Here is a 25,719-nt window from a genome sequence, read left to right as displayed (position 1 = left end):
ACTCTAAGAATCACGTCATATTCCTGAATCATGATTCCACTAATTTAAAACGAAAGAAATACACCTGAAAAGCTCTAAGAACCCTGTTTATAAATATCGGACGTCAAGTACTCTAAGAATCACGTCATATTCCTGAATCATGATTCCACTAATTTAAAACGAAAGAAATACACCTGAAAAGCTCTAAGAACCCTGTTTATAAATATCGGACGTCAAGTACTCTAAGAATCACGTCATATTCCTGAATCATGATTCCACTAATTTAAAACGAAAGAAATACACCTGAAAAGCTCTAAGAACCCTGTTTATAAATATGGGACAACAAGTTCTCTAAAAATCACGTCATGTTCCTGAATCATGATTCCACCAATTTAAAACAAAAGAAATATATCTGAAAAGCACTAAATTCCTTGTTATAAACATGGGACGTCAATTACTGTAAGAATCACGTCACATCCCCGAACCGTGACCTCCCGATCTGTAATAAGCAATATCAGTCACCCTCCATCCATTGATGTCCCAACCCCAAGCTTTATTTAACTTTAGACCTACGCTTTCAAAAGTCCCGCCATGAAATAAATAGTACTTTTTGTCGAAAGGACATACAACGCCGTGATGGAATAAAAAAAAATTAAAAAAAGAAAAAAAAAATTAGACGAAGTTATGGATAAAAGTCCAGAAATCTATTGTACTTCTGTGTGCCGGGATCTTTACGAAATTTCTCACACCTGGGACTTGCGCCTGTGTGTTTGTTTTTCTAGTTTTTTGATTATTTGTCATTGCAGTTTTGGGAGGGGTGGTTACCCGGGTATTATGCGGGACAAATTGTTGTGACAGTTCTCCGCGTGGGGTCGAAGTTATGCTTTAAATACAATGATGGGTTCTTTTTTTTTCTTTCTTATTCATCATTCAAGTTTAGCTTCTAGAGTGTACTACCACCCGAACGCGATCTGAAATGACTTTTAAAGAAAGTAGTACGAAATGTGGTGCTCTCCTTGTCGGAGTAATGTTCGAGTTTTTAAATTTATTTCTGATTGAATAAAAAGGAAATTTGATAACATCTCAACTGTTATTTTATAACAACAAAATAAAAGATGAAACAAAATAAACTGCATTGTTTAATAATTTTAAAATACCTGATTTTGTACTAAAAAAATGCCTTGAAAAATCAGTTCAAATGTGAACCACATTAATAGTTCCTTAGTCCATGATATCTTATTTGATATTTTATAACCGTCGTTGAACAGACGACCCAATTTTCGAGTTTAAGCATACTAATGTTCAACTCCGTAGCCTTGTAATTTCTAATCCGGAAGACAAGGGAACTCCTTGATCAAATATTTGGAAAAATTAGCCTTCGTGGAGGACTTTTTGAAGGAACTAACCCGCATTTGCGTTACATGAAGAGGAAGACCACGAGAACCCCCTCGGTTAGTCTGACGACAAAGGTAAGACGTGATCCATCTACCACTGAGGATATTTAACGTCAGCACTGTGGTCAGTGCAAGCCGGATGCGGAATTTGTACCGATCAGCCATCGCTAGGATTTGAATCAGGTTCACCTCATTGGAAGGCGAACGCTCTATCCCCTGAGCCATCGTGGCTCAGGAAAATTGCTGCAACCTTAATAATATATTAAACTGAACAATATTTGCGTTCTTTACAACCATGACTGGGAGCAATCAGCACACGCTCTTTTACTTATAAGTGTTTTCCATTTTATGTAACCTCCAGTACTAATAACTTTGGAGATTATTTTTATTTGTTCTAGAGTGTATTATGCCATTCGTCAACAAATGATTGAAATCTCCGAGAACGAATTTAAAATTAATATTTTCGTTCAAAAAATAATTAAGATCAAGAGAGAGAGAGTGAGTTTATACAATATTATTGTACAGTATTGCACCGTATTAAAGTTGCATCAAATGTTTACGATATTCTGATTTATTGAATTTTATGATTTAGAAGCATTGAATTCCGCGATTTTTTTATTTTTTTTTATGAACTTGATGAATTTTCTTCAAAATTTACAACATTTGAATCACTATATATTGTATGATTTAATTTCATTTAACTTTAATATTTTTATTTTTTAATTGTTATTCGTTTCGAATGTTATTAATTTCTCTCTCTCTCTCTCTCTTTGACTCTCTTTTTGTTGAAGAATTCGTATAGCAGAGAGTTATAGTGATAAAGTTGTCATGAATCACTATTATTATTGCTTTGAATGTATGATAGTTCTAACTTGTTTATATAAGTTTTTATTATATATTTTCTTAGAATTCCCATTAGGAAGTTTGTTTTAGGTCAACCCATCTGCATAAAAAATATACATAATAAGTGATCAGTCAATTGATTACAATCCATCAAGTTAAGACGTTTGAAATGATAATTATATACGAATTTCACATTGTTTGGTTTTCACCAACAAATGCATGATCACGCAAAGTACATGCTAATAATTTATAAAAAGAAAAAAAATATGCCTTTGCTCTATGTTTTTAGCCATATTGAAATGAGGAAGCCGGATAAAAACTTAATTTTTAATTTTTTTAGTTAGACATTTATTTTGGAGTTAATTATGATGCATGATAATTGATTATTTTTACGACCGTTTCTAAACCAATGAAAATAGGTCAAGCAATTATAATGTTAGTTGAATTGAATTATCTCTACACCCCATGAAATTTTCGAGGCATCAATCGAGGTATTTTATTATATATCGAGGTATAGTATTCATATCGAGGTATTTTATAATAAATATTAAGTTTAGTTATTTAATATGTAGCCTTTCTTGAAAATGTCCTTCCAATTTAAAATAAAAAGCGATTTACTACAAAAATTGAAAACGATGATTGAAAAATATCCTAATTTAAAATATGAAGGGATTTTTTTTTCATTTAAAAAAAAAAGAGCACGTTGAAATTGTTCCAAAATCCCATCATTATGCAATGTATTCATCTTGCAAATAAAACTCATTATTAATTTTTCGGTTTTCCTGTGCTGAACTCTAAAAATACATCATCTCTCTCTCTCTCTCTCTCTCTCTCTCTAAGATACATCCACCGGGCCCTCTACGGAACGAACAAAGCAAGAAGGGGTCATGGCTTCCTGAGATTCTCTCTAATTTATTCTTCTTACATTGGTGCAACATTCGTTCTTTTAATCCATTTTTAATATTCAGGTGGTCCGGTGTCATTTTTCTTGACACCACTTCTAATGAATTCCGAAATCTGTGGCAGAAACGGGAGGTTTCTTCTCACCGACTACGTATTCCAAAAATCTGTTATTTTCTACGCATGGTTCGTGTCGTAATTGGTTTGGAAAAACCTTGTTTCAAGATTTTACTCAGCTAAGGTGCAGTAAAGTTCTTTTCTGCNATTGAGTTGACTTATCATTAGTTTTTCTGTTTGAGCGTATTTATAATATATATCATAATGGCTGTAAGTTTGAAATACCCCATGTCCATATAATGAGAAAATTCTATCATTAGATGAAAAAAAAATTCATGGTGTTTTTAAAAGTTTTTGCTAAATATAATTTTTTTCAAAACTTTAAATTTTTGTCTGAAAAAAAAACTATATTATCGCATTTATTTAAAAAAACAGTATTTATTTACAAAAATACTGTTTTGAGCTTACTAACATAATTTAAATTAATGTACGCTAAATTAATGATTAAATCCTTCTTTACGTTTCTTTCTAAATTCGAAACACCACAATTTCCATTAATGATAGCAAACACTTTTTAGAAATTTTTATTATTTTTTTTAGCTTTTTTCAAAAAATTGTTTTTTTTTTCTCCAATAAAAATCGTATTTTGATCTTATAATCATTATTGCAATAAAAAAAAGACATGCCGAATTAATGGACAAATTTTATATGCACATTTCAGGGCTTCCTTGCCTATTCGATTTTAGGTTTTTATGCAATGAAAATAAATTTCATTTAATCTCTATACCGTTCCGAACCTGAAGACATTTCTATGTTCAAGCTTGAAAAGGAAAAATCATTTAATCCTAATCTTAAAGATCAACCTCATCATAATTCTATTTTGTGCTTCGTCGCAGAAAAAACTAGCATTGTTTTTTATTGAAACGTGTGAAACAAACAATTACAAGGATTTACAAACACAAGGTGTGATTAGTCTCACAATGCATTTTAATTGATTTAAGCTGCGCTTTTCCGTTTAGCATTCATTAATTATAATCTAGATGCATCTGCTATTTTCTATTCTTATTCATGTGAGATTAATTTTGTCCTTTTTATTTTATGAATTTCATTTTCAGATTTTCATACAAAATAGGATAATGTTTTCTATCTAGGAGAAATTAATGAATACTAAAATTTATTAATCAATTAAGCATTACAACGATTTTAAGTAAAATGTAAAAATAACGTTAAATCTAACAATAAAGAGTTATGTTAACGTTTGTTAATGATACGTTAACGTAAGTATGTTAACGTATTTGTAGATGATACGCTTAAGAAGTGCATATTTTCTTTTATACTAGGCAACAATACGTAATGACGCCAGCAGTCTTATTTTAATTATATATAATATCCCAGTTCTAACTTCACTTCAGTATCAATAATAGAAAAACGTAATAATAAAGAGTATGGACACCGATTTTCAGATAGTTATGTAGTTAAGATTATGATGCATAATACGGCATAGCATATTAGTTATTCCTTTTTGTGTAGTAGTCATAACCTATATTATCTGCTTGTTCATTATCTTCTCAGATGGAAAATCTCGTATAGTTTAAGTTTGAAACATTACTTGTTAATTGGAAAAATCTGTTTTATTAGTTGAAAATTTTGCTTTTCTTTCAGACATCACCCAACTATGGTCAAGCACGTTGCCCACTAGTTAGGGTTCTATCTGTTAACAGCCATTGTAGGAATGTCACGTACTTCTGTCCCCGATCAGACTTTCAGTGTAAAAAAACAGATACTCAAATATCACGAAGACAGATACTCAAGTACACTTTTCTCCGACAGATACTCAAGTACACTTTTCTCCGTTTTTGACGAAACCGTTTCCTGCTATATGATCCGAGCAAAAATTTTGTCAAAGTTACAAAATAAAATTAGTTAAGCATAGATTTTATGATAAAAAGTACCTATGCTTCTTTTTACCGTAATTTCATCCTGAATTTTTCACAGTGAACTACTATTTTAATTTTATTGCTACAATATCTAAGCACATAATTCTGTATCATTTTAGAAGATGCTGGTTAGAGCTACTGATACCATAAGCTATATTAGATAGAAATATTTTATTTACATCTCAAGGCTGGTTTCGGAAGCTCCATTGTTGTACAAAATGATGTATTTTGCTGAACAATATGCTATTTTCACAAATGTTGCACACTCAATATTATTGAGCATGTAACATTTACTCATGATTGTTAGATCAAGTTTAGTCTATCTAAAGCCAACGCTGTCCTATGCTTATTCTTTAAATGGCGCAAAACATCAATATGGAGGAAAGTCCTCAATTATTTGAAAATTAAAAGCATTTGAGGTCTTAAAAACTTACTCCAATGCTGCATATCTGACCCATAAGAATTTGCAAAAACTTAGAATGTGATTTTGATAATTTTCATCGAGATAGAAAAGTGGTACTGAATATGCGATTTAAAAAAGTTTAATATATTTGATATACTTTTGAAATATTTAAGATATTTGTCCATTCTAAAGATTCTTCACGGCAAGCTGACATTTAAATTCATCACTTTGCTTTGAGTGTAAGGAACTTAAACTGTGTCTTTTTTATTTTCTTCGACAAAAGAACTTCGAAAAACCACGTTAAATATAATTTGAAGATTTAGTAATACAATTTTTTCTTTGTTTCCTCCATTTTTGTTGCAAAATGTATCATTGAGTGTATCTATTAAATTGTCTCGATCTCCCAAAATCAAATTGAGATAAACTTGCGATTAAACTAAAAAGTTTTTGAATTATAATTGAGCAATTTCTTGCTTCGGTACACTTTACTTAAGAATGGAATATTACTTGTCGTTGATTTTTTTTAAACATCATATTATAGTTTTTGATCTCCTTTTTGGATACTTGTTTTATGATATTTAAGAACTTTCGCATGTGTCATGTCAGCAGAAATTTCAGCTGCGTTGCAACTTTTTGCAACCATAACTTCAGCTTCTGAAAAAGGGGGAAATGGTATTAAAGCTTTCGGTGGATTTGCTTCTCTTTTAAAGCGCCTTAATGGGACCGAAGTTTTTTATTTTTTATTTTACTTATTTGGTTTTCCTTGAAACGGCTTTCCGTTTTTACTACTTCACTTCAGACAATGATGTGAATAAAATATTTTATAACTAATCCCCTGTATAAAAATTGAGTTGACTTATCATTAGTTTTTCTGTTTGAGCGTATTTATAATTTTTTAAAATTATATATAAATTTTTTTATTTGATTAAAAAGTTTTATTTTTAGCAATTTTTTTAAAAATTTTAGTAAGAAGGGGGGAATAAAGTAATCACGAAAGAAATTTGTTTTATGAAGAAAATTCAATAATTTAAGTTCATTTATGTGTAAATTACAATACACATACACTTTTTGTAAATCTCATTTCGCTCAATAGCACGTGAAAATAATATAATTTCGCAAGAAAAAATATTGTTGGTAATGCCCTTATAAAAATTGTAGGATACTTTTTAGTTGAAATTTCATTTCGTTACTCACTTTATTCATTTTGTTCTGATGAAAATTAGTCACGTGTTCCATGAAAAATAGAAGCAAAGTAAAAAGATTTCATAATTTTGTAGGGAATTTCAATTAGTAATGGTGTCAACTGAAAAGTATGTGATACATTTTTTTGACCATAAATTGAATCTTTTTGAAAACTGGTCATCAACTGTGATTTGAATCTGACAATAAATACAGTATAAAAATAAGTACAAGAAATTTTTTTTTTGCGTTACCTATTTAAAATTTATTTATTTATTTTAACCATGTTAGTAATATCAATTAAAAAGTAATGATGTTTGAGTTTCCCAAATTCAAAATTTTTTTTTTCTGTGAATTACGTATTAGATCTACTTTTATTAAAACTATCAAAATATTTGGTTCGATAATTGTACAACGATTTTTATGAAATAATAATAAATCATTTTAATCAAATCAACTGATAAAATTTTTTTTATCACTGTTAATATCGTTACTTTTTTAACAAAGTAAAAGAATAGAGATTTTTTTTTCATAGAATAACAATAATTAAAAAAAAACATCTTATTATAAATGTTTGATTTGATGGCACCAATCCATCATCGCAAGCAAACAGTTTTAACTGCAGCAAGCACTCAGCATACATAGAAGAATAATTCTCTATTAACAGTTTGTTCGAAAACTTGATTACTGTAAAAGAAAGTAGACCCTTTTTTCACTAAGGTGAAAGCACTAATCATATCTTTGAAAACGTAAAAAAAAACATCTGAACCATTTAAATCAATATGATTCTAATCCATGAAATATCACTTGCCTAATGGATTTATACGCCAGGCAGTATCATCTTGCACCCCGAATGCACCTTCTGAATCAAATATATACTTTAAAAAGAGCGAACGATTGATAAAATGTATCAACAGAAAACACAATTTCACAATAGTTAGTTCCGAAGTTGTACTGCAGTAACAATTGTGGTTTTTATAATGAGGTCTGTAAGGGGAAAAGTATATAATTTTAATAATTTTTGAACAATAAATAATTTTAAACAATTGATAAAAATGAATTACTATTATTAAAGGAATGAAAGATTTTTAAAGGAATGAAATACTTGAGCGGATTAATAATAATAAAAAAAAAAATTAAAAAAAAAAATTTCTTATAACTGTTTGATTTGATGGCACCAATCCATTATCGCAAGCAAACAATTCGAACTACCACAAGCACGCAACTTACACAGAAGAATAAATCTCTGTTAACAGTTTGTTTGAAAACTAGATTTCTATAAAGAGGAAGAAAAAAAAAACGTCTCTATTGTGAAAATCGCTAACTGTATTGGTGAAAACACTAATCATGCCATAGAAAACGAAAAAATAAAAAAATAAATAAATCAAACACACATATTAAAAAAAAAACAACCCGACCTTTTCAATAGATGTGATTCTAAGCTACGGAATATTACCTGCCTAATGGGTTCCCGCGCCAGGCCGTATCATCATCTCGCACACCAAATACACCTTCTAAATCAAATATATACTTTAAAAAAGAAAGGAACGACTGATAAAACGGTTCGGCTGAAAATGCAATTACATGAGAGTTAGTTCGTCCCCAAGTTGTACGATTGTAACAATTGTGGTTTTTATCATGAGGACTATAAGGGGAAAAGTATATAAAAGAACAATAATTTTGCTCAGTTATTTTTGATTGCCTTCGTGTTATGATGATATTAGTGACTTCCCAGTCTTTTACTTGATATTGACCGTTCTAAGCCTAATTCATGCCATCTGCCTTAGAAATTAAGGAGTGGTATACTAATGAATAGTAGTCCAATTATACGACTTGAAGTAAAAGATTTTATAAAAATAAGCTCTGGATGATATGGGAATGATTTTTCGTTGCATTAACAGTCATTTTATTTTATTTTGAAAAAAAAAGATAGTTTTGACAAACGATACGTTAATGATTTCACAATGATTAGTTGATTTTATTTTTGGGTGGTCTAGGCAGACGGTATTATGTAAATGATTTGTTTGTTATTTTTAAAGTCGGAAATGTTTGTCAAAGATTGATTAGTGCAGAATGTTTTAATGATTAGTTTATTTCTTCAAATAAGTTTTTAAAATTTTTTTAAAAGCTTTTAGAATGACATGATTTTTAGAACAGATTCTTTTTATTTGTTTTTCTAATAACAGCAAACTTAATAAATGTGATTTTTTTTTTATAAAATTCTTTTTTAGAAAACGATTTATCATAAAAACGATTCCGATTCTGATTATTTTCTGACTGCTGTATGCTTTATTCATATTACCTACCTAGAAAGGTAAGGAGTTATCTAATACTCATACTGTTATGTGTTTTAAAGCTTAAGATTTTTTGAAAATAAATTCCGAATGATATATTATAAAAAGTATTTTATATAAAAAAAAAAGAAATTTCAATGAATTTTTGATACAAAGATTGTGTGGTAAATAATTTTAAGTTAATGTTTTAGCAGACGATATTTCAATTATTTATATGCTTATTAGTTTTTGTCTGGAAATGTTCGTTACTGATCGGTTAGATCAGAATTTTTCAGCGATTTGTTTGTTAATTTAAGGAAATTTTGAGATTAACTGTAGATTTCAAGGAAAAAACATTACCTTTAGCAAAATTTTTTAATTTTATTTGCCTTTCTATTCGCATAGGATTTTATATAAAATTATCTTCAAAAAATCATATTTCTTTCTATAGTTAAATATTACCTTCTGCACACAATATTCAACTAATTACAACAATTTATAAACCATAATTTAAAATAATTTTCAGTGGTGAACCCCATTTCGCTTTAACAGATTATTATTAGTATTGTATAGCTTATTGTATTGAATATTTTATACTATTCATATTGTAGAGAGTGCAATTTTTAGTAATTTAAACATTTCAGAGCATAATTCAAATTATATTAGGAAATATAATTCTCGAACTTAATTTAAAGTAATTACCTACTTCAAAAACTCATAAATCATTATAAATACTCTATAAAGCTAACCCTTAAGAGCCTTTTATATCCATTAAAGCAACTCTAACATTCACCAAGAAAAAGGTGTATGAAACAAGTTTTCTCATTTTATGGAGTGGAAATGATTGTATCCTTTATAAATCTTTGGGGACATGTATGTAGGTTTTTATTCTTATGTAATGATGTATCGTTTACTTGTGACATCACCACATTTTCTTTTTTTGTTTCCAACTTGTTCGTGGAACTTTTTCGGGAGACATGTTTTCAGTCCTGAGGGCTTAGTACTTTATATAAAACAACAAAGCACATTCACGTGGTTTCTCGTATAGGCGAGATTTTATGCCATGGTGTTATTAATTGATATTTCGAAACATTTCCATGTTAACGTGGTAGAGTGGTTCAGTTTCATTAATCATTTCAATTGATTAATAATAAGCTTTCCGGAATAATATTATTTTTAAAATAAGTAATATGACGTGTTTACTTAAAAACTGCATATTTTTTTAAATATAAGTGTAANAAATATAGGCATTTACAATTTTGATATTTATCTGTTGATGATTCAGTAATATTTTATAATGTTTCGTAACTCTGCAGATTCCATGTTTCCTTTTTAAATTGAAGTTTTTATTCTCTTTGAATTCTACATACTCACTTAAACTGTTTTATATAATGACCTTAAATCGAAAAACACTAATAAAGCACAAATGAAATTTTTTTTATTCTCTTCGAAAAAGTAAACAAATGCATAAAAGTTCCAATTTTTAGAAAAAAAAAATATTTGTATTATCAATCAAACGATTAATAAGCGCGCAATTTCGAAATAAATAGGAAAAAAAATTACGTCATTAATTTAGGTTAAAATGATTTCTCTGGACTTAAAATGCTTTTTCAAAATGGTTCATAATAAGAAACTTACGCCATTAATTAAATTGGAAAAAAATGAATCTGAAAAAACAATTAAGAACCTCACTCAGTGGTATTTTTTAAACCGATCTATTGCACAATAAATTCTAGTTTAAGGTCGTTAAATTATCAAAATAAAATCCGTCTAATTTCTTTTGAAAATACCACCCACAGCGATTCTTAAAGCAATGTTTTTTCGAAGATTCTTTTTCCTAAAGACGTCACTTTTATATGATGAATTACCTGACAGAAGATACAGTGGGTACAAAAGGCACGGAATTTCATACTTACTAGTGCTTATAATAGTGAGAAAATTCGTTGGCGGTACAAGAGAAGAAAAAAAAGATCGCCAATAAAAAATACAATTTCACCTGAAGGGAAAAAAGGGAAATCAAATCACAAGGGGATGTGAATGGTGAGTGACAACTGATGACAAAGACAACGAAAAAACAAAGTAAGAGAATAAAAAGAAGTTTGTCTCTCATCTGGGTAAGAGAGTAAGGAACAAATTATCCAATGTGCAATTAGATGCTGCATCTGACAGGAAGTGAAGATATTCTTTTACACGCTATCGCCAAAAGATAAAAAACAAATCCCCGTGATTAGTCAAATTTCCCTATCGGAAGGATGGATTTCCCTTTGGATGAGGTGGAAGCAAAACTATCACTTTAAGGAAAATTGATCGGAGTTTGTGATTTATTACTTTTAATTAATCAAGTGTAGATTTTTACTATATCTGTTTATTGCAATTAAAAGGCCAAAAGTTAATAAAAATTATAATAAGTAAGAAAAAAATATTAATTGAGGAGTTTTGCTATTAAAAAAATTAAATTGTGTTAGTTCGGACGGACATTATTTGTAAGACAATTATACAATTTTAATTTAAAAATTGTGAATAGTTTATTGCATTATAAAAAAAAGGAATTAATAAAAATAATTTACATTTAAATTTTTCATCATAGGTTTTTAAAAAAATGATCGAAAATGAATATTTGATCAGAAAAATAGTATTTTATCGGATGTTTTTATTTTAAAAGCATTCAACACCAAAATATCTAAACATACTTAATTATTTAGTTTATTTTTTTTTCTTAATACGTAAGCACGCACAATCAAACAGTCTATCTTCTTGGAGTTAGATAAAACAATCTTAAATTAATACATGAATTTTTAAAACCTGGGAGCTTATATGAATTTTCAAACGAAAGCAGAAAGTGCACATAAGGTAAAATATAACAAATTATATTATTTAAAAAGAAATTTGTTTAGCAATTATCTTTATAATTCTAGATTAAGTAACTTTTTAATTCTTTATGAAGCATTTTTTCTAACTTTTAAAGTGAAATTTTTATCATTCTTAATAAAGTATCTTTTTAATTCTTTGTAAAATATTTCTATAATTTTTTGTTAATTATTTTAACATTTTTAGTAATTGTAGAGGAATTATTTTAATTCTTTAGTTCAAGAAAAATTGCTGTATTGCTTAATCTTCTTGAATTGGGTTGAAATTTTTCCGTTACTTGCAATTTAACAACATGGCTTTAAAAAATAAGGTGTGTTTCAATGCTTTTATTCCATTTTACGGTTGATATATACGAGCTATATTGTTTTGATAAACTAAATGATTACACATTACACAGTTAGTACTTATTTCGAAAAAATTGCGTAGCAATTTAAACATGATACATTTTAATTGTAGCTGTGTGTTTTGTTCAGAAGAGTCGAGTTTTATAAATAGTATATATAAAGTATTCAATTGAAATATTATACAAAAAAACACTAATGTTGTGTTAAATTAGAATGAAAAATATTTTTTACACGAAAAAAATGTACAGAACTTTATTTTTAATACTTATAACAATAATAAAATATTTTTCTACGTATAAATATTTTATATTGCTAAAAATCTGTATTTAATAGATGAATTTGATGTTTTATCTTCTTTTATATGTACTTTATTTCTCTAAACTTAAGTTTTAATTAAGTTAAGTTATCAAAGTTGATTTAAAACTATTAAATAGCTAGAAATTTTTGTTATCGTAGTAACTTCAGAGAACATAACCATATTAATTATTAAACTATGTAAATTATGATATTTAAAAGCAATATTTTTGATAGTGTTTGTACGAATTTTAATCAAAAAATATTAAATGTATAATCTATAGAGCAACAAATAAGATTACTTCAGAGAAATTGCATGAAATGTCATTATATAAATAAGTTGATTTTTTAAATTTCTCAAACGTAAGCTATTATCCGTTGAAAAATAACCGATGTCATAAAAAAATAAAATAAGATAAAGCATCTCATGATTCAATGTCATTCGCATTCAAACTTAGGATATAAATACAAATATAAGTGTAAAACAACAGCAGTTAAAATTATTAAATAGCTATAAATTATTGCTATCGTATTAACTTCAAAGCACATAACCATATTAATTATTAAACTATGTAGTTTACCATATTTAGAAGCAATATTTTTAATAGTTATTGTACGAATTTTAATCGAAAATATTAAATATATACTCTATATAGCAACAAACAAGAATAAAAATTTACATATTTCGTAATCCTTTTTTTAAAAAAATTACTTCAGAGAAAGAGCATGGAATGTTCTTATATGAAGATAGAACCATACAAATTCTGAAAATATGTAAATTACTATATTTAAAAGCATTATTTTTATTAGTTATTTTTCAAATTTTAAATGTGTATTCTACATAGCAATCAATAAGATTAAAATTTACCTCTTTCAGCAATACATTTTTAAATAATACATCAATTCTTTTAATAATACATCAATAAATAAGATTAAAATTTACCTCTTTTAATAATACATTTTTAAATAATACATCAATTCTTTTGATAATACATCAATAAATTAGATTAAAATTTATCTCTTTTAATAATACATTTTTAAATAATACATCAATTCTTTTAATAATACATCAAAAAATAAGATTAAAATTTACCTCTTTTAATAATACAATTTTAAAAAATACATCAATTCTTTTAATAATACATCAATAAATAAGATTAAAATTTACCTCCTTTAATATTACATTTTTAAATAATACATCAATTCTTTTAATAATACATCAATAAATAAGATTAAAATTTATCTCTTTTAATAATACATTTTTTAAAAAATATTTCAGAGAAATTCTATGAAATTTCATAATATAAATAAGTTGATTTTTTAAATTACATAAGAGTAAGCTTTTATCCGTAGAAAAATAACCTATGTCATAAAAAAATAAAAATAAAATAAAATATAGCATCTCATGATTCAATGTCATTCGCATCCACAAACTGAGGAAATAAAAACAAATATAAGTCTAAAACAACAGCTCTTAAATCTCCTTAAAATCCCTATTGCTTTTTGTCATGACATCCCCCAGCGACATTTATACATATATTCCTCAATCCTCGTTTTTTTCTCCCTTCTTTTTTTGGACTGAGTTTTGAGCAAAATATAAAAAAAATGTATATCCTAGGGCGTGGATAATACACGAAAGTCACCTGTCTTTTGCTCTGCTCACCGGGGTTATAATCACCGTACTTTAAAATGAAACGAGAAATAGGCACGATACACAGAAGAAAAAAAAACACCCTCTTAGTTGAAGTTACAGTTAACAATTTCTTTGAATGAATGAGAGGTTAAGAGATGTGTTGAGGAAATAGACAGTTAACTTAATATAGGGGGACACAGTTTAAATGATGTGTGAACATAAAATTCACACACGCTTTTTGGCAGGGAGTAAACAATAGATGTTTAATGCCTAATTCACAATGTTTTGTTTACGCAAAGGAAAACAAAAAGAAACATTTTAATTATGATTTATTTGTATAATCGATGAGTAGTATAAGCCCTTTTTGTATATATGCATTTGTTTTGTGTATTTATTTCAATAGCTTTCCAAACATTATCAGTTTTCACTAAAATGTCACATTTAATTATTTTTAAATATCTTTTTAAAAGATGTTTTGTTTGAGAAGGTCTAATTTTCAATATATTTTTATAGATGAGCAGCAAGTAATAGGTTTAAAAAATTGCATGTTTTCGATTGACAAAAAATATTTTCTGAACTGAAGGTACTAACTAGCATATTTCTCACATATTTATAACGATAATTAAAGACAGTCTAATAGTTAATAAATTTGATCACATATTGATAGCAAAAACGTTTAGTTTAAGTAACACAGCTTATCAATAAGAAAAGAAAGACCATCATGACATAAAGGTAAAATGATAACAAAATCATGCAAGAAAAGTAGAACAGTTTCAGTTTTTAAACTTCGTATTTTCTTATTATAAAGGAGCATGATAATAATCGGTGTGTATCATTTCAAAGATTTTTGTAAAATTAATTATTATGTTATATTAAAAATTAATTTTAAGGCACGAATAAAACGATTATTAAATTTTTTGTAATGAGTTTGAATTGAATTAAATTCAAGCGTATCGTATGCTACTTTATAGTTAATTTCATACTATATATTATAAAATTCATAATTTATATGTTTAGCATACGTAATTTAAAAACAAATCCTAATGATTTATGTATGATTAATGTATGATTAATTGTTATATCTCAATAAAACAATTTTTTAATCCGTGACAAAAATAGTTTTTAACATCTCTTATAAGTAGTTAAAATATATTTAAAATTTATAAATTTTCATCTTCACCTGTACCGTATAAACAATATTAAATTCATAAAAAAAATTAATACTTGACATGCATTAAAACGTTTTCAAACTTTCATAAAAGAATAACATAAACATTTCTATTATTATAATTATTATTTCTGTCCTCCCATTTCTATTTCTCAAACATTAATAAACATTAAAATAGGGTATTCATCAACATTTATAAGCATTAAAATAGGATATACATTTGAAATAATTTACAATACGATGACGATGAAAAATTATAATCGCCATTAATTTATTTTTGGAAATCAAACTAATCGATTAGACTGAGAAGAGAAATAATTCTTTTTGAATAAAATAAATTCTTTTTGAATATTTCTGGATTCCTTATTAATAAATCTTTAAGATATTCAAAAAATTAAGTTCTGGACTTGAAGAGAATATAGCCCATAAATAAAAGCGCATTATTTTCCTCTCTATTTTCAAACAATTTCTTCGGCCCGTAAAGCAATATAAAAGTCTTCCGAGACTGAAACGCTAAATCCAAATGATTCCGATATCGATAAGGGAATCGATATCACTTGTTGATCTAAGTAGTGAGGAAAGAAATCACATAACCCGAGGGGGTGCTCTTACTTACAGTAAATTCCCTTTTTCTCAACCCCACCAAACAATCGGATTAGGAAAAAGACCTGGAGAGATTTGCTCAACTGACCACCACTACTTCGTCAATCCCTACTTCAATTGACCGCTGACACATATGTTGGACATAAGTAACTTTTGGATAGACTAGGTTAGAAAGACTAGACTCTGAAAATTCCTTTTTTCTTTCAGGATCACATCCGTAATTCAATGAATGTAATAAATGAATGAAATAAATGAAAATAAAAATTTCTATATTAAAAATCAAGATCGTATTGTACATTAAATGGTTTGATCATGGCTTGTAAAACTAAAATGGAAACAAGAATATGAATTATTCAAAATTTAATAAAACTTAATATTGAGATATATTTTTAAATAAAAGCATCTAACAAATTCTTTTAATTTAAATTTAAACTCCTTAATTTAGATTTTTGTTTGTAAAATATGCATGTTGTTAAATTTGTTTATGCACTGTTAGAATTTTCATTCTGAAATTACGGTAAAATAATCGGTACCAGTCTGTTTATACAAATACAACAAGTTTACGGTATAGAGCATTTTTTACCTTTATGGCTTTGAAACCGTTTGCAACAAATTTGGTTATAAAACCTTAAATACAAAAAATTTATCCTTTACAACTATCAGGGTTTCAAAATCATTAACAAGAAATTTAACTGGTCCTTGGAGCTAGGTTTTTCGTTGGGTAATGAGCATTGGAGTTAACAACGTGTTGAAGGGAAAAATTTTGTTTATAATTTCGTGTAATAGCTGCCTATTTATTATGAAGTATGTATAAAATAATCTTAGTAAATATTTCAAGATTGAAAGAAATTCTGGTAAAATTATCGTACGGTACGGTACTGTTTCTGGTTTCTAGAAAAAAAGAAGTCTAAATCTGGGAATAAAATTAAAAAATGCAATATTTATTTGGTAGTTTTTCCATTCATATAATAATGGTTTACCGAAAATTCTAGTTTTCAAAATCATAGTTCTTATCACCACATATTTAGTAAAAAATACAAAACTGAAAAGTAATTTTAACCGATTAAATTGTTTCTATTCCATGCTGTATGGTATCATGATAAAATTACCACATTTTATCAAATTTACCCCATTTCGTCATTTATTATAAAACTATAATAAGTGACGAATTCATATTGTTAATTTTTCCTAAATCATTACCTGATAACTTTAATTAAAATTCCCATGCTTTTTAGTGTTTTCATTGAGCCAGAAACACGGTAATACTGACCATATTCTAGTAGTTCTAACCATATTTTTTTCTCTATGAAGAGATCCATTGTACAGAATTTTTTGTTTTTAAAAATTCTCATTTTTTGTAACTCATCAAAGATTTTTGGTAATTCATAAACTATTAATGAAATGATTGATACAAAGTTAATCAATAAAATATATTATACGAATGAGTTACATATTTATTATTGATTTATTTAAATATGTTAAATATGTTTGAAATATCCGCAACTTTTTTAAACCTTTTTATTTGTTTAATGATGCTTTCAGTATTAGTATTTAATATCGTGTTACCTACCACAAAATTTAAAAACCCCAGCGATTTCGGCTAAATTATTTTGTGTTAGAAGGAATAAAAAGCATTAGATTATTGGATGGTTAATTACATTTAGTAAATGGTGTTCTTAAGTTTTATATTTGTTATAGCCTGCATGCTTTTTGTTTTGAAACTGAAAAACTTTCTTTCATGAGTAAGGTTTCAAGAATATTTCACTTTATTTATTGATCCATCAATAGCATAAACTATTGAAGGAATATGATTCTTCATATTTTTTATATTTCTTTTATATATTTATTAAAAGTTGTACTTGGTTTTCCAAGTACATTTGCTATGCATCCTTGGCATACATTTGAAGTTGTATTTTGTACGACAAATTAATAAAGCTGCTCTATAATTCTTCAAAAATGGGCAATTTTAGAATATTGCAGTTAGTATTACAAAAAACTGCTTTAAAAAGCTCAATTTGCAGGGATAAGTGTTTTGTTAATCTTTTTGATATTCAATGTTTTTTAAACAAAATATCATGAGTTCAAAGTTTTCAACTCTTTTGAAAAATTGGCTTGGACTACGCATAAAAAATACACCAGAAATTGCTTTCTTAAAGTGCTATCTTTTTCCCTTAGTGTTTTACTGTAATTTTAAGTAAAACTAAATTGAGTCATTATAGATTGCAATCACAATGCTAAATGTTACTTTTCCATAAATATTTCTTTCAAATCATACAAATACATTAAATGAATGTAAACTATATTTATTCCGTGTTGCACCAACAAATCGGTAAATATACCATACCTTTAACGCATTATTTTTAAAAGTCTGCAAATAAAGAATGGGAAGCAGAAACAAATCAAGCAATGTTACAAATTATAGCTTAACCATTAACTCAAAAGCTATTTTTTCTTTCATATTTTTCCAAAATTAAGTCCATCATAAAAAAAAAATAAACTAAAATTCAGCTTCATCTCTTCGTTTATACTGACAGTAGTCAGGAAAAAGGCTCAATAAAAAAAGCCAAAGAAGGAAATAAAAGAGGAAAAAGTAAGAAAATATATATAAAGTGCCTCGTCCAAAATAGTAGAGTATTTGAAGAAGGCAGAGGAAATCAATTACCGTCTTCTTAGCCCAACATGAAGAGGGGAAGAGAGGGCGAAAAGTCCGAAATTGAATTACTTTGCTGGCTTCTAATTCAATCTTTGCCTTCGTCGATTTTACGGACCTTCTAGCAGAAAAGATTCACTGAAGATTTTAAGGCTGGTATTTCCAAGCCGCTAAAGTTGATCTATGAAATTCTTCTTAAAGGATCTATGATCACCTATGAGTGCATGGTTAGGGTTTGCCTTTAGGGAATAAGCGTTCGAAAGATTCCCGAGAAAATGATTTACATTGAAAGGTACTTCAAGTTGAAGTGAAGTGAAGAGTGTTTCTATAAGTGATTTTTAATCGATTGAGATCTGTTTTGGATTAGGATTATTTATTTGTATTAAAAATCTGTCATTAAATGACTCTTAATTGATTGCTATTGATTTTCGATTACGCTTCTTTATTTATTTTAAAAATCTGTCACTAATTGAATTTTTACCGATTCCGATCCATTTTGGGTTAATCTTCTTTACTTGTACTAAAAATCTATTATTATAAATTAGTCTTAATAGATTGCTATCCATTTTGGATTAAGTGTGTTTATTGACATTAAAAATCTGTCATTAGTTGAAGTTGAATCTCTATCGATTGCGATACATTTTGGATCAAGCTTCTTTACTTGCATTAAAAATCTGTCATCAATGAATCTCATGCGTTCCATTTTGGATCAAGCTTTTTTATTTGTATTAAAAATCTGTTGTTATGTATGAGTCTTAATCGAATTTAGCTTATAATTAAGCTTTTTATTTGTATTAAAAATTTGTTACTAAAAATATTTGAATTGATAGCAATCCATTTTGGATTAAGCTTCTTTATTTGTATTAAAATTCTTTCATTTAACTTTATCCCTTCAATGAAATTTGCACAAAATAACAGTTCAATAAGAAAACTGTAAAATTCTGTTAAATCTTTAAATTTAGACTGTTTTTTTAAAAAAAATTGAATTGTACGTTTGTTTCCATTAAACTTTAGTTTGTTTTCTGATTTGTTCATTTAATGAATTCGAGTATGCTTTAAATACGCTTAAAACTTCTTCTAATAGTGAACAATTAAATAAAAATAACAAGACAAACCATACTTTTTTTATTTTTTTGTAAGACATCATCTTTTAATCAAGCTTACAAGATAATATAGCTCAGTTTGGCATCACATCTAAATTGAATCAAAGTGAACCATACTATCAAATTAAACTGTGGCACAAACCATGCTAAAGTGCAAAATTTTTTGAAATCTAAATAATTTGTTATAACGAATCTTAATTGTGCTAATGTTGAACCATGGTACCGTGAAATCAAGTTTCTTAAACGATGATAAGGCTCAATACGCCACCATATAATGATTCGAATAAATTTGAATGATAGTGCGGACTAAAACTTCTAATGGTGTATAATAAAATAAAAATATCAAAACGAATAATACTTTTTTATTTTTGTTGCAAGTCATCTCTTAATTAATTTTAAAACATAATATAACTAAACTTGGTATCACATCTAAATTGAATCAAAATGAACCATACTATCAAATTAAATTGTGGCACAAACCATGCTAAAGTGCAAAATGTTTTGAAATCTAAATAATTTGTTTTAACGAATCTTAATTGTTCTAGTGTTGAACCATGGTGTCTTGAAATCAAGTTTTTTTAAATGATGATAAGGTTCAACTCGCCACCATATAATAATTCGAATAAATTTGAATGATATTGCGGACTGAAACTTCAAATGGTGCATAATTAAATAAAAATATTAAAATGAACCCTTCTTTTTATTTTTGATGCAAAGCATCATCTTTTAAACATTCTGTTTCTAAGATGAAAACCTAAATAAGTCTTTTAATTGAAGGAACATTAAGATGATTCGGATCAAAGCATGACCATACCCAAGAGTAAGCGGATTGTGGAAAAATAATAGGGAGGGGCAGAGTGATTACAATTACCTATGGATTATTTTCTACCCATCACATTTCCTAAATATAGGGAAGGGAAATGTTATGCTTTTACACTTTCCTGCCTGGGATTATCTGAGGATTATTTTTATAGAAGATAAATGGGCTCTCATGAAACCTCTATCATAAAGACTACGAAGTATCTATGTTACTTTTTTAGGATCTTGTTCTGAGGGGGTATTGATGATATTACTTCAAGTTACTTTTTTTTAAGTTTAATAAGTGATGGGATGTATGCATATTTAAAGAAGATAGTTCTTTCTAGACTCTAGTTCTATTAAATAAGTGTTAAAGATTAATTTTAAAATCTATTGTATAAAAAAATTTAAAAAACTTTTTTTTTATGAATAGAAATTTGTTTAAAAATTTTTTTATCTACTTTTTTTAGAACTATTTATGATTAATTCAATATTCTAATGCTTATCGTCAAATTCAATACAATTCAAAATATTTTTCAAGTTTTGACTCAAAAATTCATTCTCAAATTTAAATTCTATCATTGATTATCAGATTTCAAGCCTATTACCGAACATCAATTTTAATCTACATTAACTTAATTGATAATCACCAGAGTAAATATTTTGAAGCTGTAAAACATATTCCCATTGAAGGAGTTATCTTGAAGCAAAAGGGCATATTCCGACTGAGGGAGATATCTTGTAGCCATTAGGCATATTTCAACTGAAGGAGATATCTTGAAGCTATAGGGTATATTTCAACTAATGGAAATATCTTGAAAATATAGGGCATATTCCAATTAAAAGAGATATCTCAGAGTTATAAAACTATTCCGACTGAAGGGAGATACTAAAATTTATTACAAATTTCAATTCTAACATTAATAATCAAACTTTAATTATAATATTCATTATCAAATTGAAAATATTTATCAAATTTTACTTCTAATAATCACTATCAAATTAAATACACTGCAATATTCATTACTAAATTTAATGCTATGATTCATTCTCCGAGTCAAATGATTCATGTTCATTCCTGATTTTGTTTCTTTTCATTATCAAATATATAATCCTACAATTTGCTTCATCATGAGAATTTTTTTTTATTGAAAATAAAATTTGGTTCTTAAGTTTTGAAACGAAAGGAATTCGTATTGATATTCTGTTACGAGTTTTCAATGTAAATAAAAAATAACTTTTTCTACTTCCTTATTTGGTAGGAGTATTAATTTCGTTGAAAAAAATAAGGATAACTTTAAAATATTTACTGCAATTATCAGTGTTTGGCTTATGAATTTCAAAGAATTATATTGAGGCCATAGTTGTTAGTTTGTTTTCACAAAATAAAATAATGGATTAAATTTCTTTTAAATTTTATATCAGTGTTATAACTCATTTACTTAATATGCATTTAAATTTCAAGTATTTGTGTATCGCATAAGTGGGATACATAACCAGAACAACAAAAACATTGATCCAATAATAAGACAGTACTATTTTGTGTCTATTTCACCAGCTAAATAAAAAAGAAACAAATAAAATAAGGTATATTAAGCACCAAATAATGATATATTATTCACAAAACTTCTATTAACCTCAGATTTAGCTTAAATGTGAAAACCAGTAAAAATTATTATATAAATAAATAAGATAATACAAAAGTTATTGGTCTTTTGTACGACAAGGGTGCAACAGTTTATTTTATGGTTTCGAGGACTATTTTTGAGGATAATTAGCCACATTAATAAATAAAATTGTTCTTTGCAAAGGACTGATTTTATTGTTTTTGTGAATGGCACAAGTAAACATTGCGTGCCATTCAACTCAAAAGTAGAACTTCTGATCTATGTGTGGTTCTGTTTAAACGTACCATTGAAAAGCCTTGTTAGTATATTGAAGTATTTTAAATCAATACATCCATTATTTGGTTCTGTGTCATTATTTGCGGTCCATTATTGTAAAGTTTTGAATGGCGGAATGAAAGAAATCACAAAAAAATGTCGATAACTTTAGCAATGTGAAGGGAGTTAGTAAAAATGAATTAAGTAAATTGATATGAGAAAATTTAGAGACTTAAATATAACGTTTCTGTAACAGATGATTAATTACTTAAATATTTTAAGTATAGTTTACGCAATAATACTTTTAAAGCATACTTTATGCACGATAAAAGAAAGAGTAAAAAGAATAAAAATGAAAAGATAAAATAACGATAAAAGAATAATTTTAAAAATACAGCAATACTTTCAGTGTAAAGTAAGATTTTATTAAGTAATCTTATAAGTAAGATTTGTATGGTAATATTTATTAGCATACTTTTTACAGTTATATTTTAAAAATATACTTTATAAAGTGATGCATTAAGAAAATACTTTATATAAAGTAACACATTTGAAGAAAAACTCATGTAGTACACTTTTTAAAGTATGCTTTATATTGTAAATTTTTTAAAGTAAATTTTATAGTAATACTTAACCATACTTTACAGTATTCCTTTAGAAATATGTTTAACACAGTATTGATTTTTAATTTTAACATTAAGTAACTTAATATATTAATACTCAAAATTTTAATTTATAGAGAAATTATTTTAAAGCATAAAATAATGCTTTTAAAATATGTTTGATACAATAATACTTGTATATTGCGAATTGCATAATAATACTTTAGCAATATAGTTTTTATAGTAATATTTCTGAAATATACTTCGTGTTATAGTAATTTTAAAGTGTAATTTACATTTTAGAAGTATACTTAACATAGTTGTCATTTTAAGAATACTTTTTGCAATAATACTTTCCGAGCATACTTTAAACATTAATACATTTAACGCATACCTTTTATTGCAATACTTTAAAAGTATAATTTATAAAGTAATGCTTTCAAAATATACTTTATTAAGAAGCACTTTTGAAGTACATTTAAAAAAAATTACTTTCTGAATTTATAGTATTAGCAATTTATACTTTAAAATCGTTGAGATTTTAAGTCGGGAAATAAAAATATATGTTTTTGCTTTTAAAACAAAACTATAAACAATAAATTCTTTTTAACTTTATTTTTATTGACTCTGCAAAATAATTGCTTCCATGCTTATCTTATGTATTTTAAGTATTCTTTTAGTTCTGAAAATCTTGACATCAGAATTACTAAAAAAATTATTCTACTGATAAATTACTTTTCACATAAAGTAAAAAAAAAAAAAAAAAATATCGAATTGATATTTGAAGTTCGGAAAATTAAAATATTGGGGTCTGAATATGAAAAGGGTATTTTCCTTTTGAAATGAATCATGTATAATTATTTTAATTATTTTGAAATAATTTATTCCTTTTCATTATTATGAGTTAAGAAACTAAATTTTCACTACTCATTTTATTCACCCTTATTGATAGTGTTGCTTTTGAAAAAAATATCTAATGTAGGTGGTTTTTTTCACAAAGCCATAGAAAAATAAAAAGTGTACAGTACAAATAGATAATTAGAGCAATACTTGAAGCTTGATTCGAACCCATGATCTTCTTGGAACGAGGCCAACTCCTGGACTACCATTCAGAACGGTTGGCTTATTTCGTCACTTTATTTTCGATCGTTTAGCCTTCATCCTAGTTTCGTCATTCTAGTTAACAATCTCCCACCAAGCACTACGATGAGATTTTGAGTCAGGAAACATTTTCGTCACATATTTGAAAGCTCGCGCTTTCTCACAAATCATGTAATTTCGTGATTTTCAAAATTAATAAAATACAGCTCAAGGATTGCTGAATTGTCAAAAGTGGGAGTTTCATTTCTTCGAGTGCATGTACAGTATAAATTTAAACTATTCATGAGAAATAGTCAGTAAAACATTTAACAATTACAAAAAAGCAACAGATTTAAAATAATATAGTCATTTTATTTAACTAGTGTTATCATTTTCAAACATTTTAAAGGATGTGACATTATAAAAACATTCTAATATTTATTTCTTTTATTACAGTGCATATTGTACAAAGAAGAAACCAAGATTTCACACTGGAGTGATGAGGATATGAAAGAAAATTTCTAAAGCACCGAAACGTCACAAGAGGGACCCCTGGAGGACCCAAAAAAGGGGACCCGGTTTTCCAGTCTTTGCACAAAATCCTCGTGAATGACTATGACACCCTGTTCGTATTTTGCATGCTTAGAATCTGAAAACAAAGAAGAGTTAAAACAAAATTTATTACTATAAAAAGAAATTATACATTCTAGTCCAAAGACTGTCTCGTTATTTCATTGTTATTTTGATTACACGAGTAGTTTATGAATCAATACGTAATGTGTTCAAAACATTATAAATTTTATTGATTTTGAAAGCATTCATTTTAATTATTATGTTTTTTTGTAATTATGTATATTTAAATAAATGCATAAATGTTTTTAAACAGTGTGATGTCTTCTGGGATTTTTCTCGAGTTATTTATTTTTTCTGTTCATAACACTATTTATTCATACACTCTATAGAAAGACATATTTTTAAATTTTTCGAGTAAATGTTTCCTTAAAGAGAGTGCTTTTGCAGATAAGCACTGAGATTTCCGTCCAATCAATATTATTTTTCTGAACATTCTCGAGTTACCTTTTTTTTCTGTTCATAACACTATTTATTCATACACTCTATAACAAGCCATATTTTTAAATTTTTCGATTAAATGTTTCTTTAAAGAGAGTGCTTTTGGAGATAAGCACTGGGATTTCCGTTTAGGCAATATTATTTTTCTGAACATTCTCGAGTTATTTATTTTTTCTGTTCATAACACTATTTTTCATACACTCTATAACAAGCCATATTTTTAAATTTTTCGAGTAAATGTTTCTTTAAAGAGAGTGCTTTTGGAGATAAGCACTGGGATTTCCGTTCAGGCAATATTATTTTTCTGAACATTGCGCTATTAGTTATATAGCGAAAATTCAGAAAATCTATAAAGTACCTATCTAGAAACAATATTACAAATAAGCGGGATACACAGTGAAAAAAATTCTTGTAAAATTACCATACCGTATAGCAAGGAGATTTTTACTTAAAAATATATAAATCTGAATAATAAAGCTAAAACAAAATATTTGGTACTTAACTAATAAATTAGGTCATTTTTCCGATTATATGATAATGCTTTACTGGAAATTCTAGTTTTCAAAATTATAATTTTTATTACCACACATTTTGTAAAAAAATACACAACTGAAAAGTAAATTTAACCGAAAAAATTATTTTTATACTATGATGTAA

At 27.0% G+C, this 25,719-nt stretch overlaps 1 protein-coding gene across 1 annotated transcript in view; it reads left to right on the top strand.

Moving 5' to 3' along the window:
• Positions 1-24,879, top strand: part of LOC107441492 (silk gland factor 3) — a 92,598-nt gene extending 67,719 nt beyond the window's left edge. Inside the window, exon 3 of the mRNA XM_016054779.4 lies at positions 24,448-24,879. The gene's annotated coding sequence lies outside the window, so the exon portion shown is untranslated. The remainder of the gene's footprint in view (positions 1-24,447) is intronic.
• The last annotated feature ends 840 nt before the right edge of the window (positions 24,880-25,719 follow it).

This window comes from Parasteatoda tepidariorum, chromosome 9 (assembly GCF_043381705.1).
Source record: "Parasteatoda tepidariorum isolate YZ-2023 chromosome 9, CAS_Ptep_4.0, whole genome shotgun sequence".
Taxonomy (NCBI): domain Eukaryota; kingdom Metazoa; phylum Arthropoda; class Arachnida; order Araneae; family Theridiidae; genus Parasteatoda; species Parasteatoda tepidariorum.
This window is presented reverse-complemented; position numbering and strand designations above follow the sequence as displayed.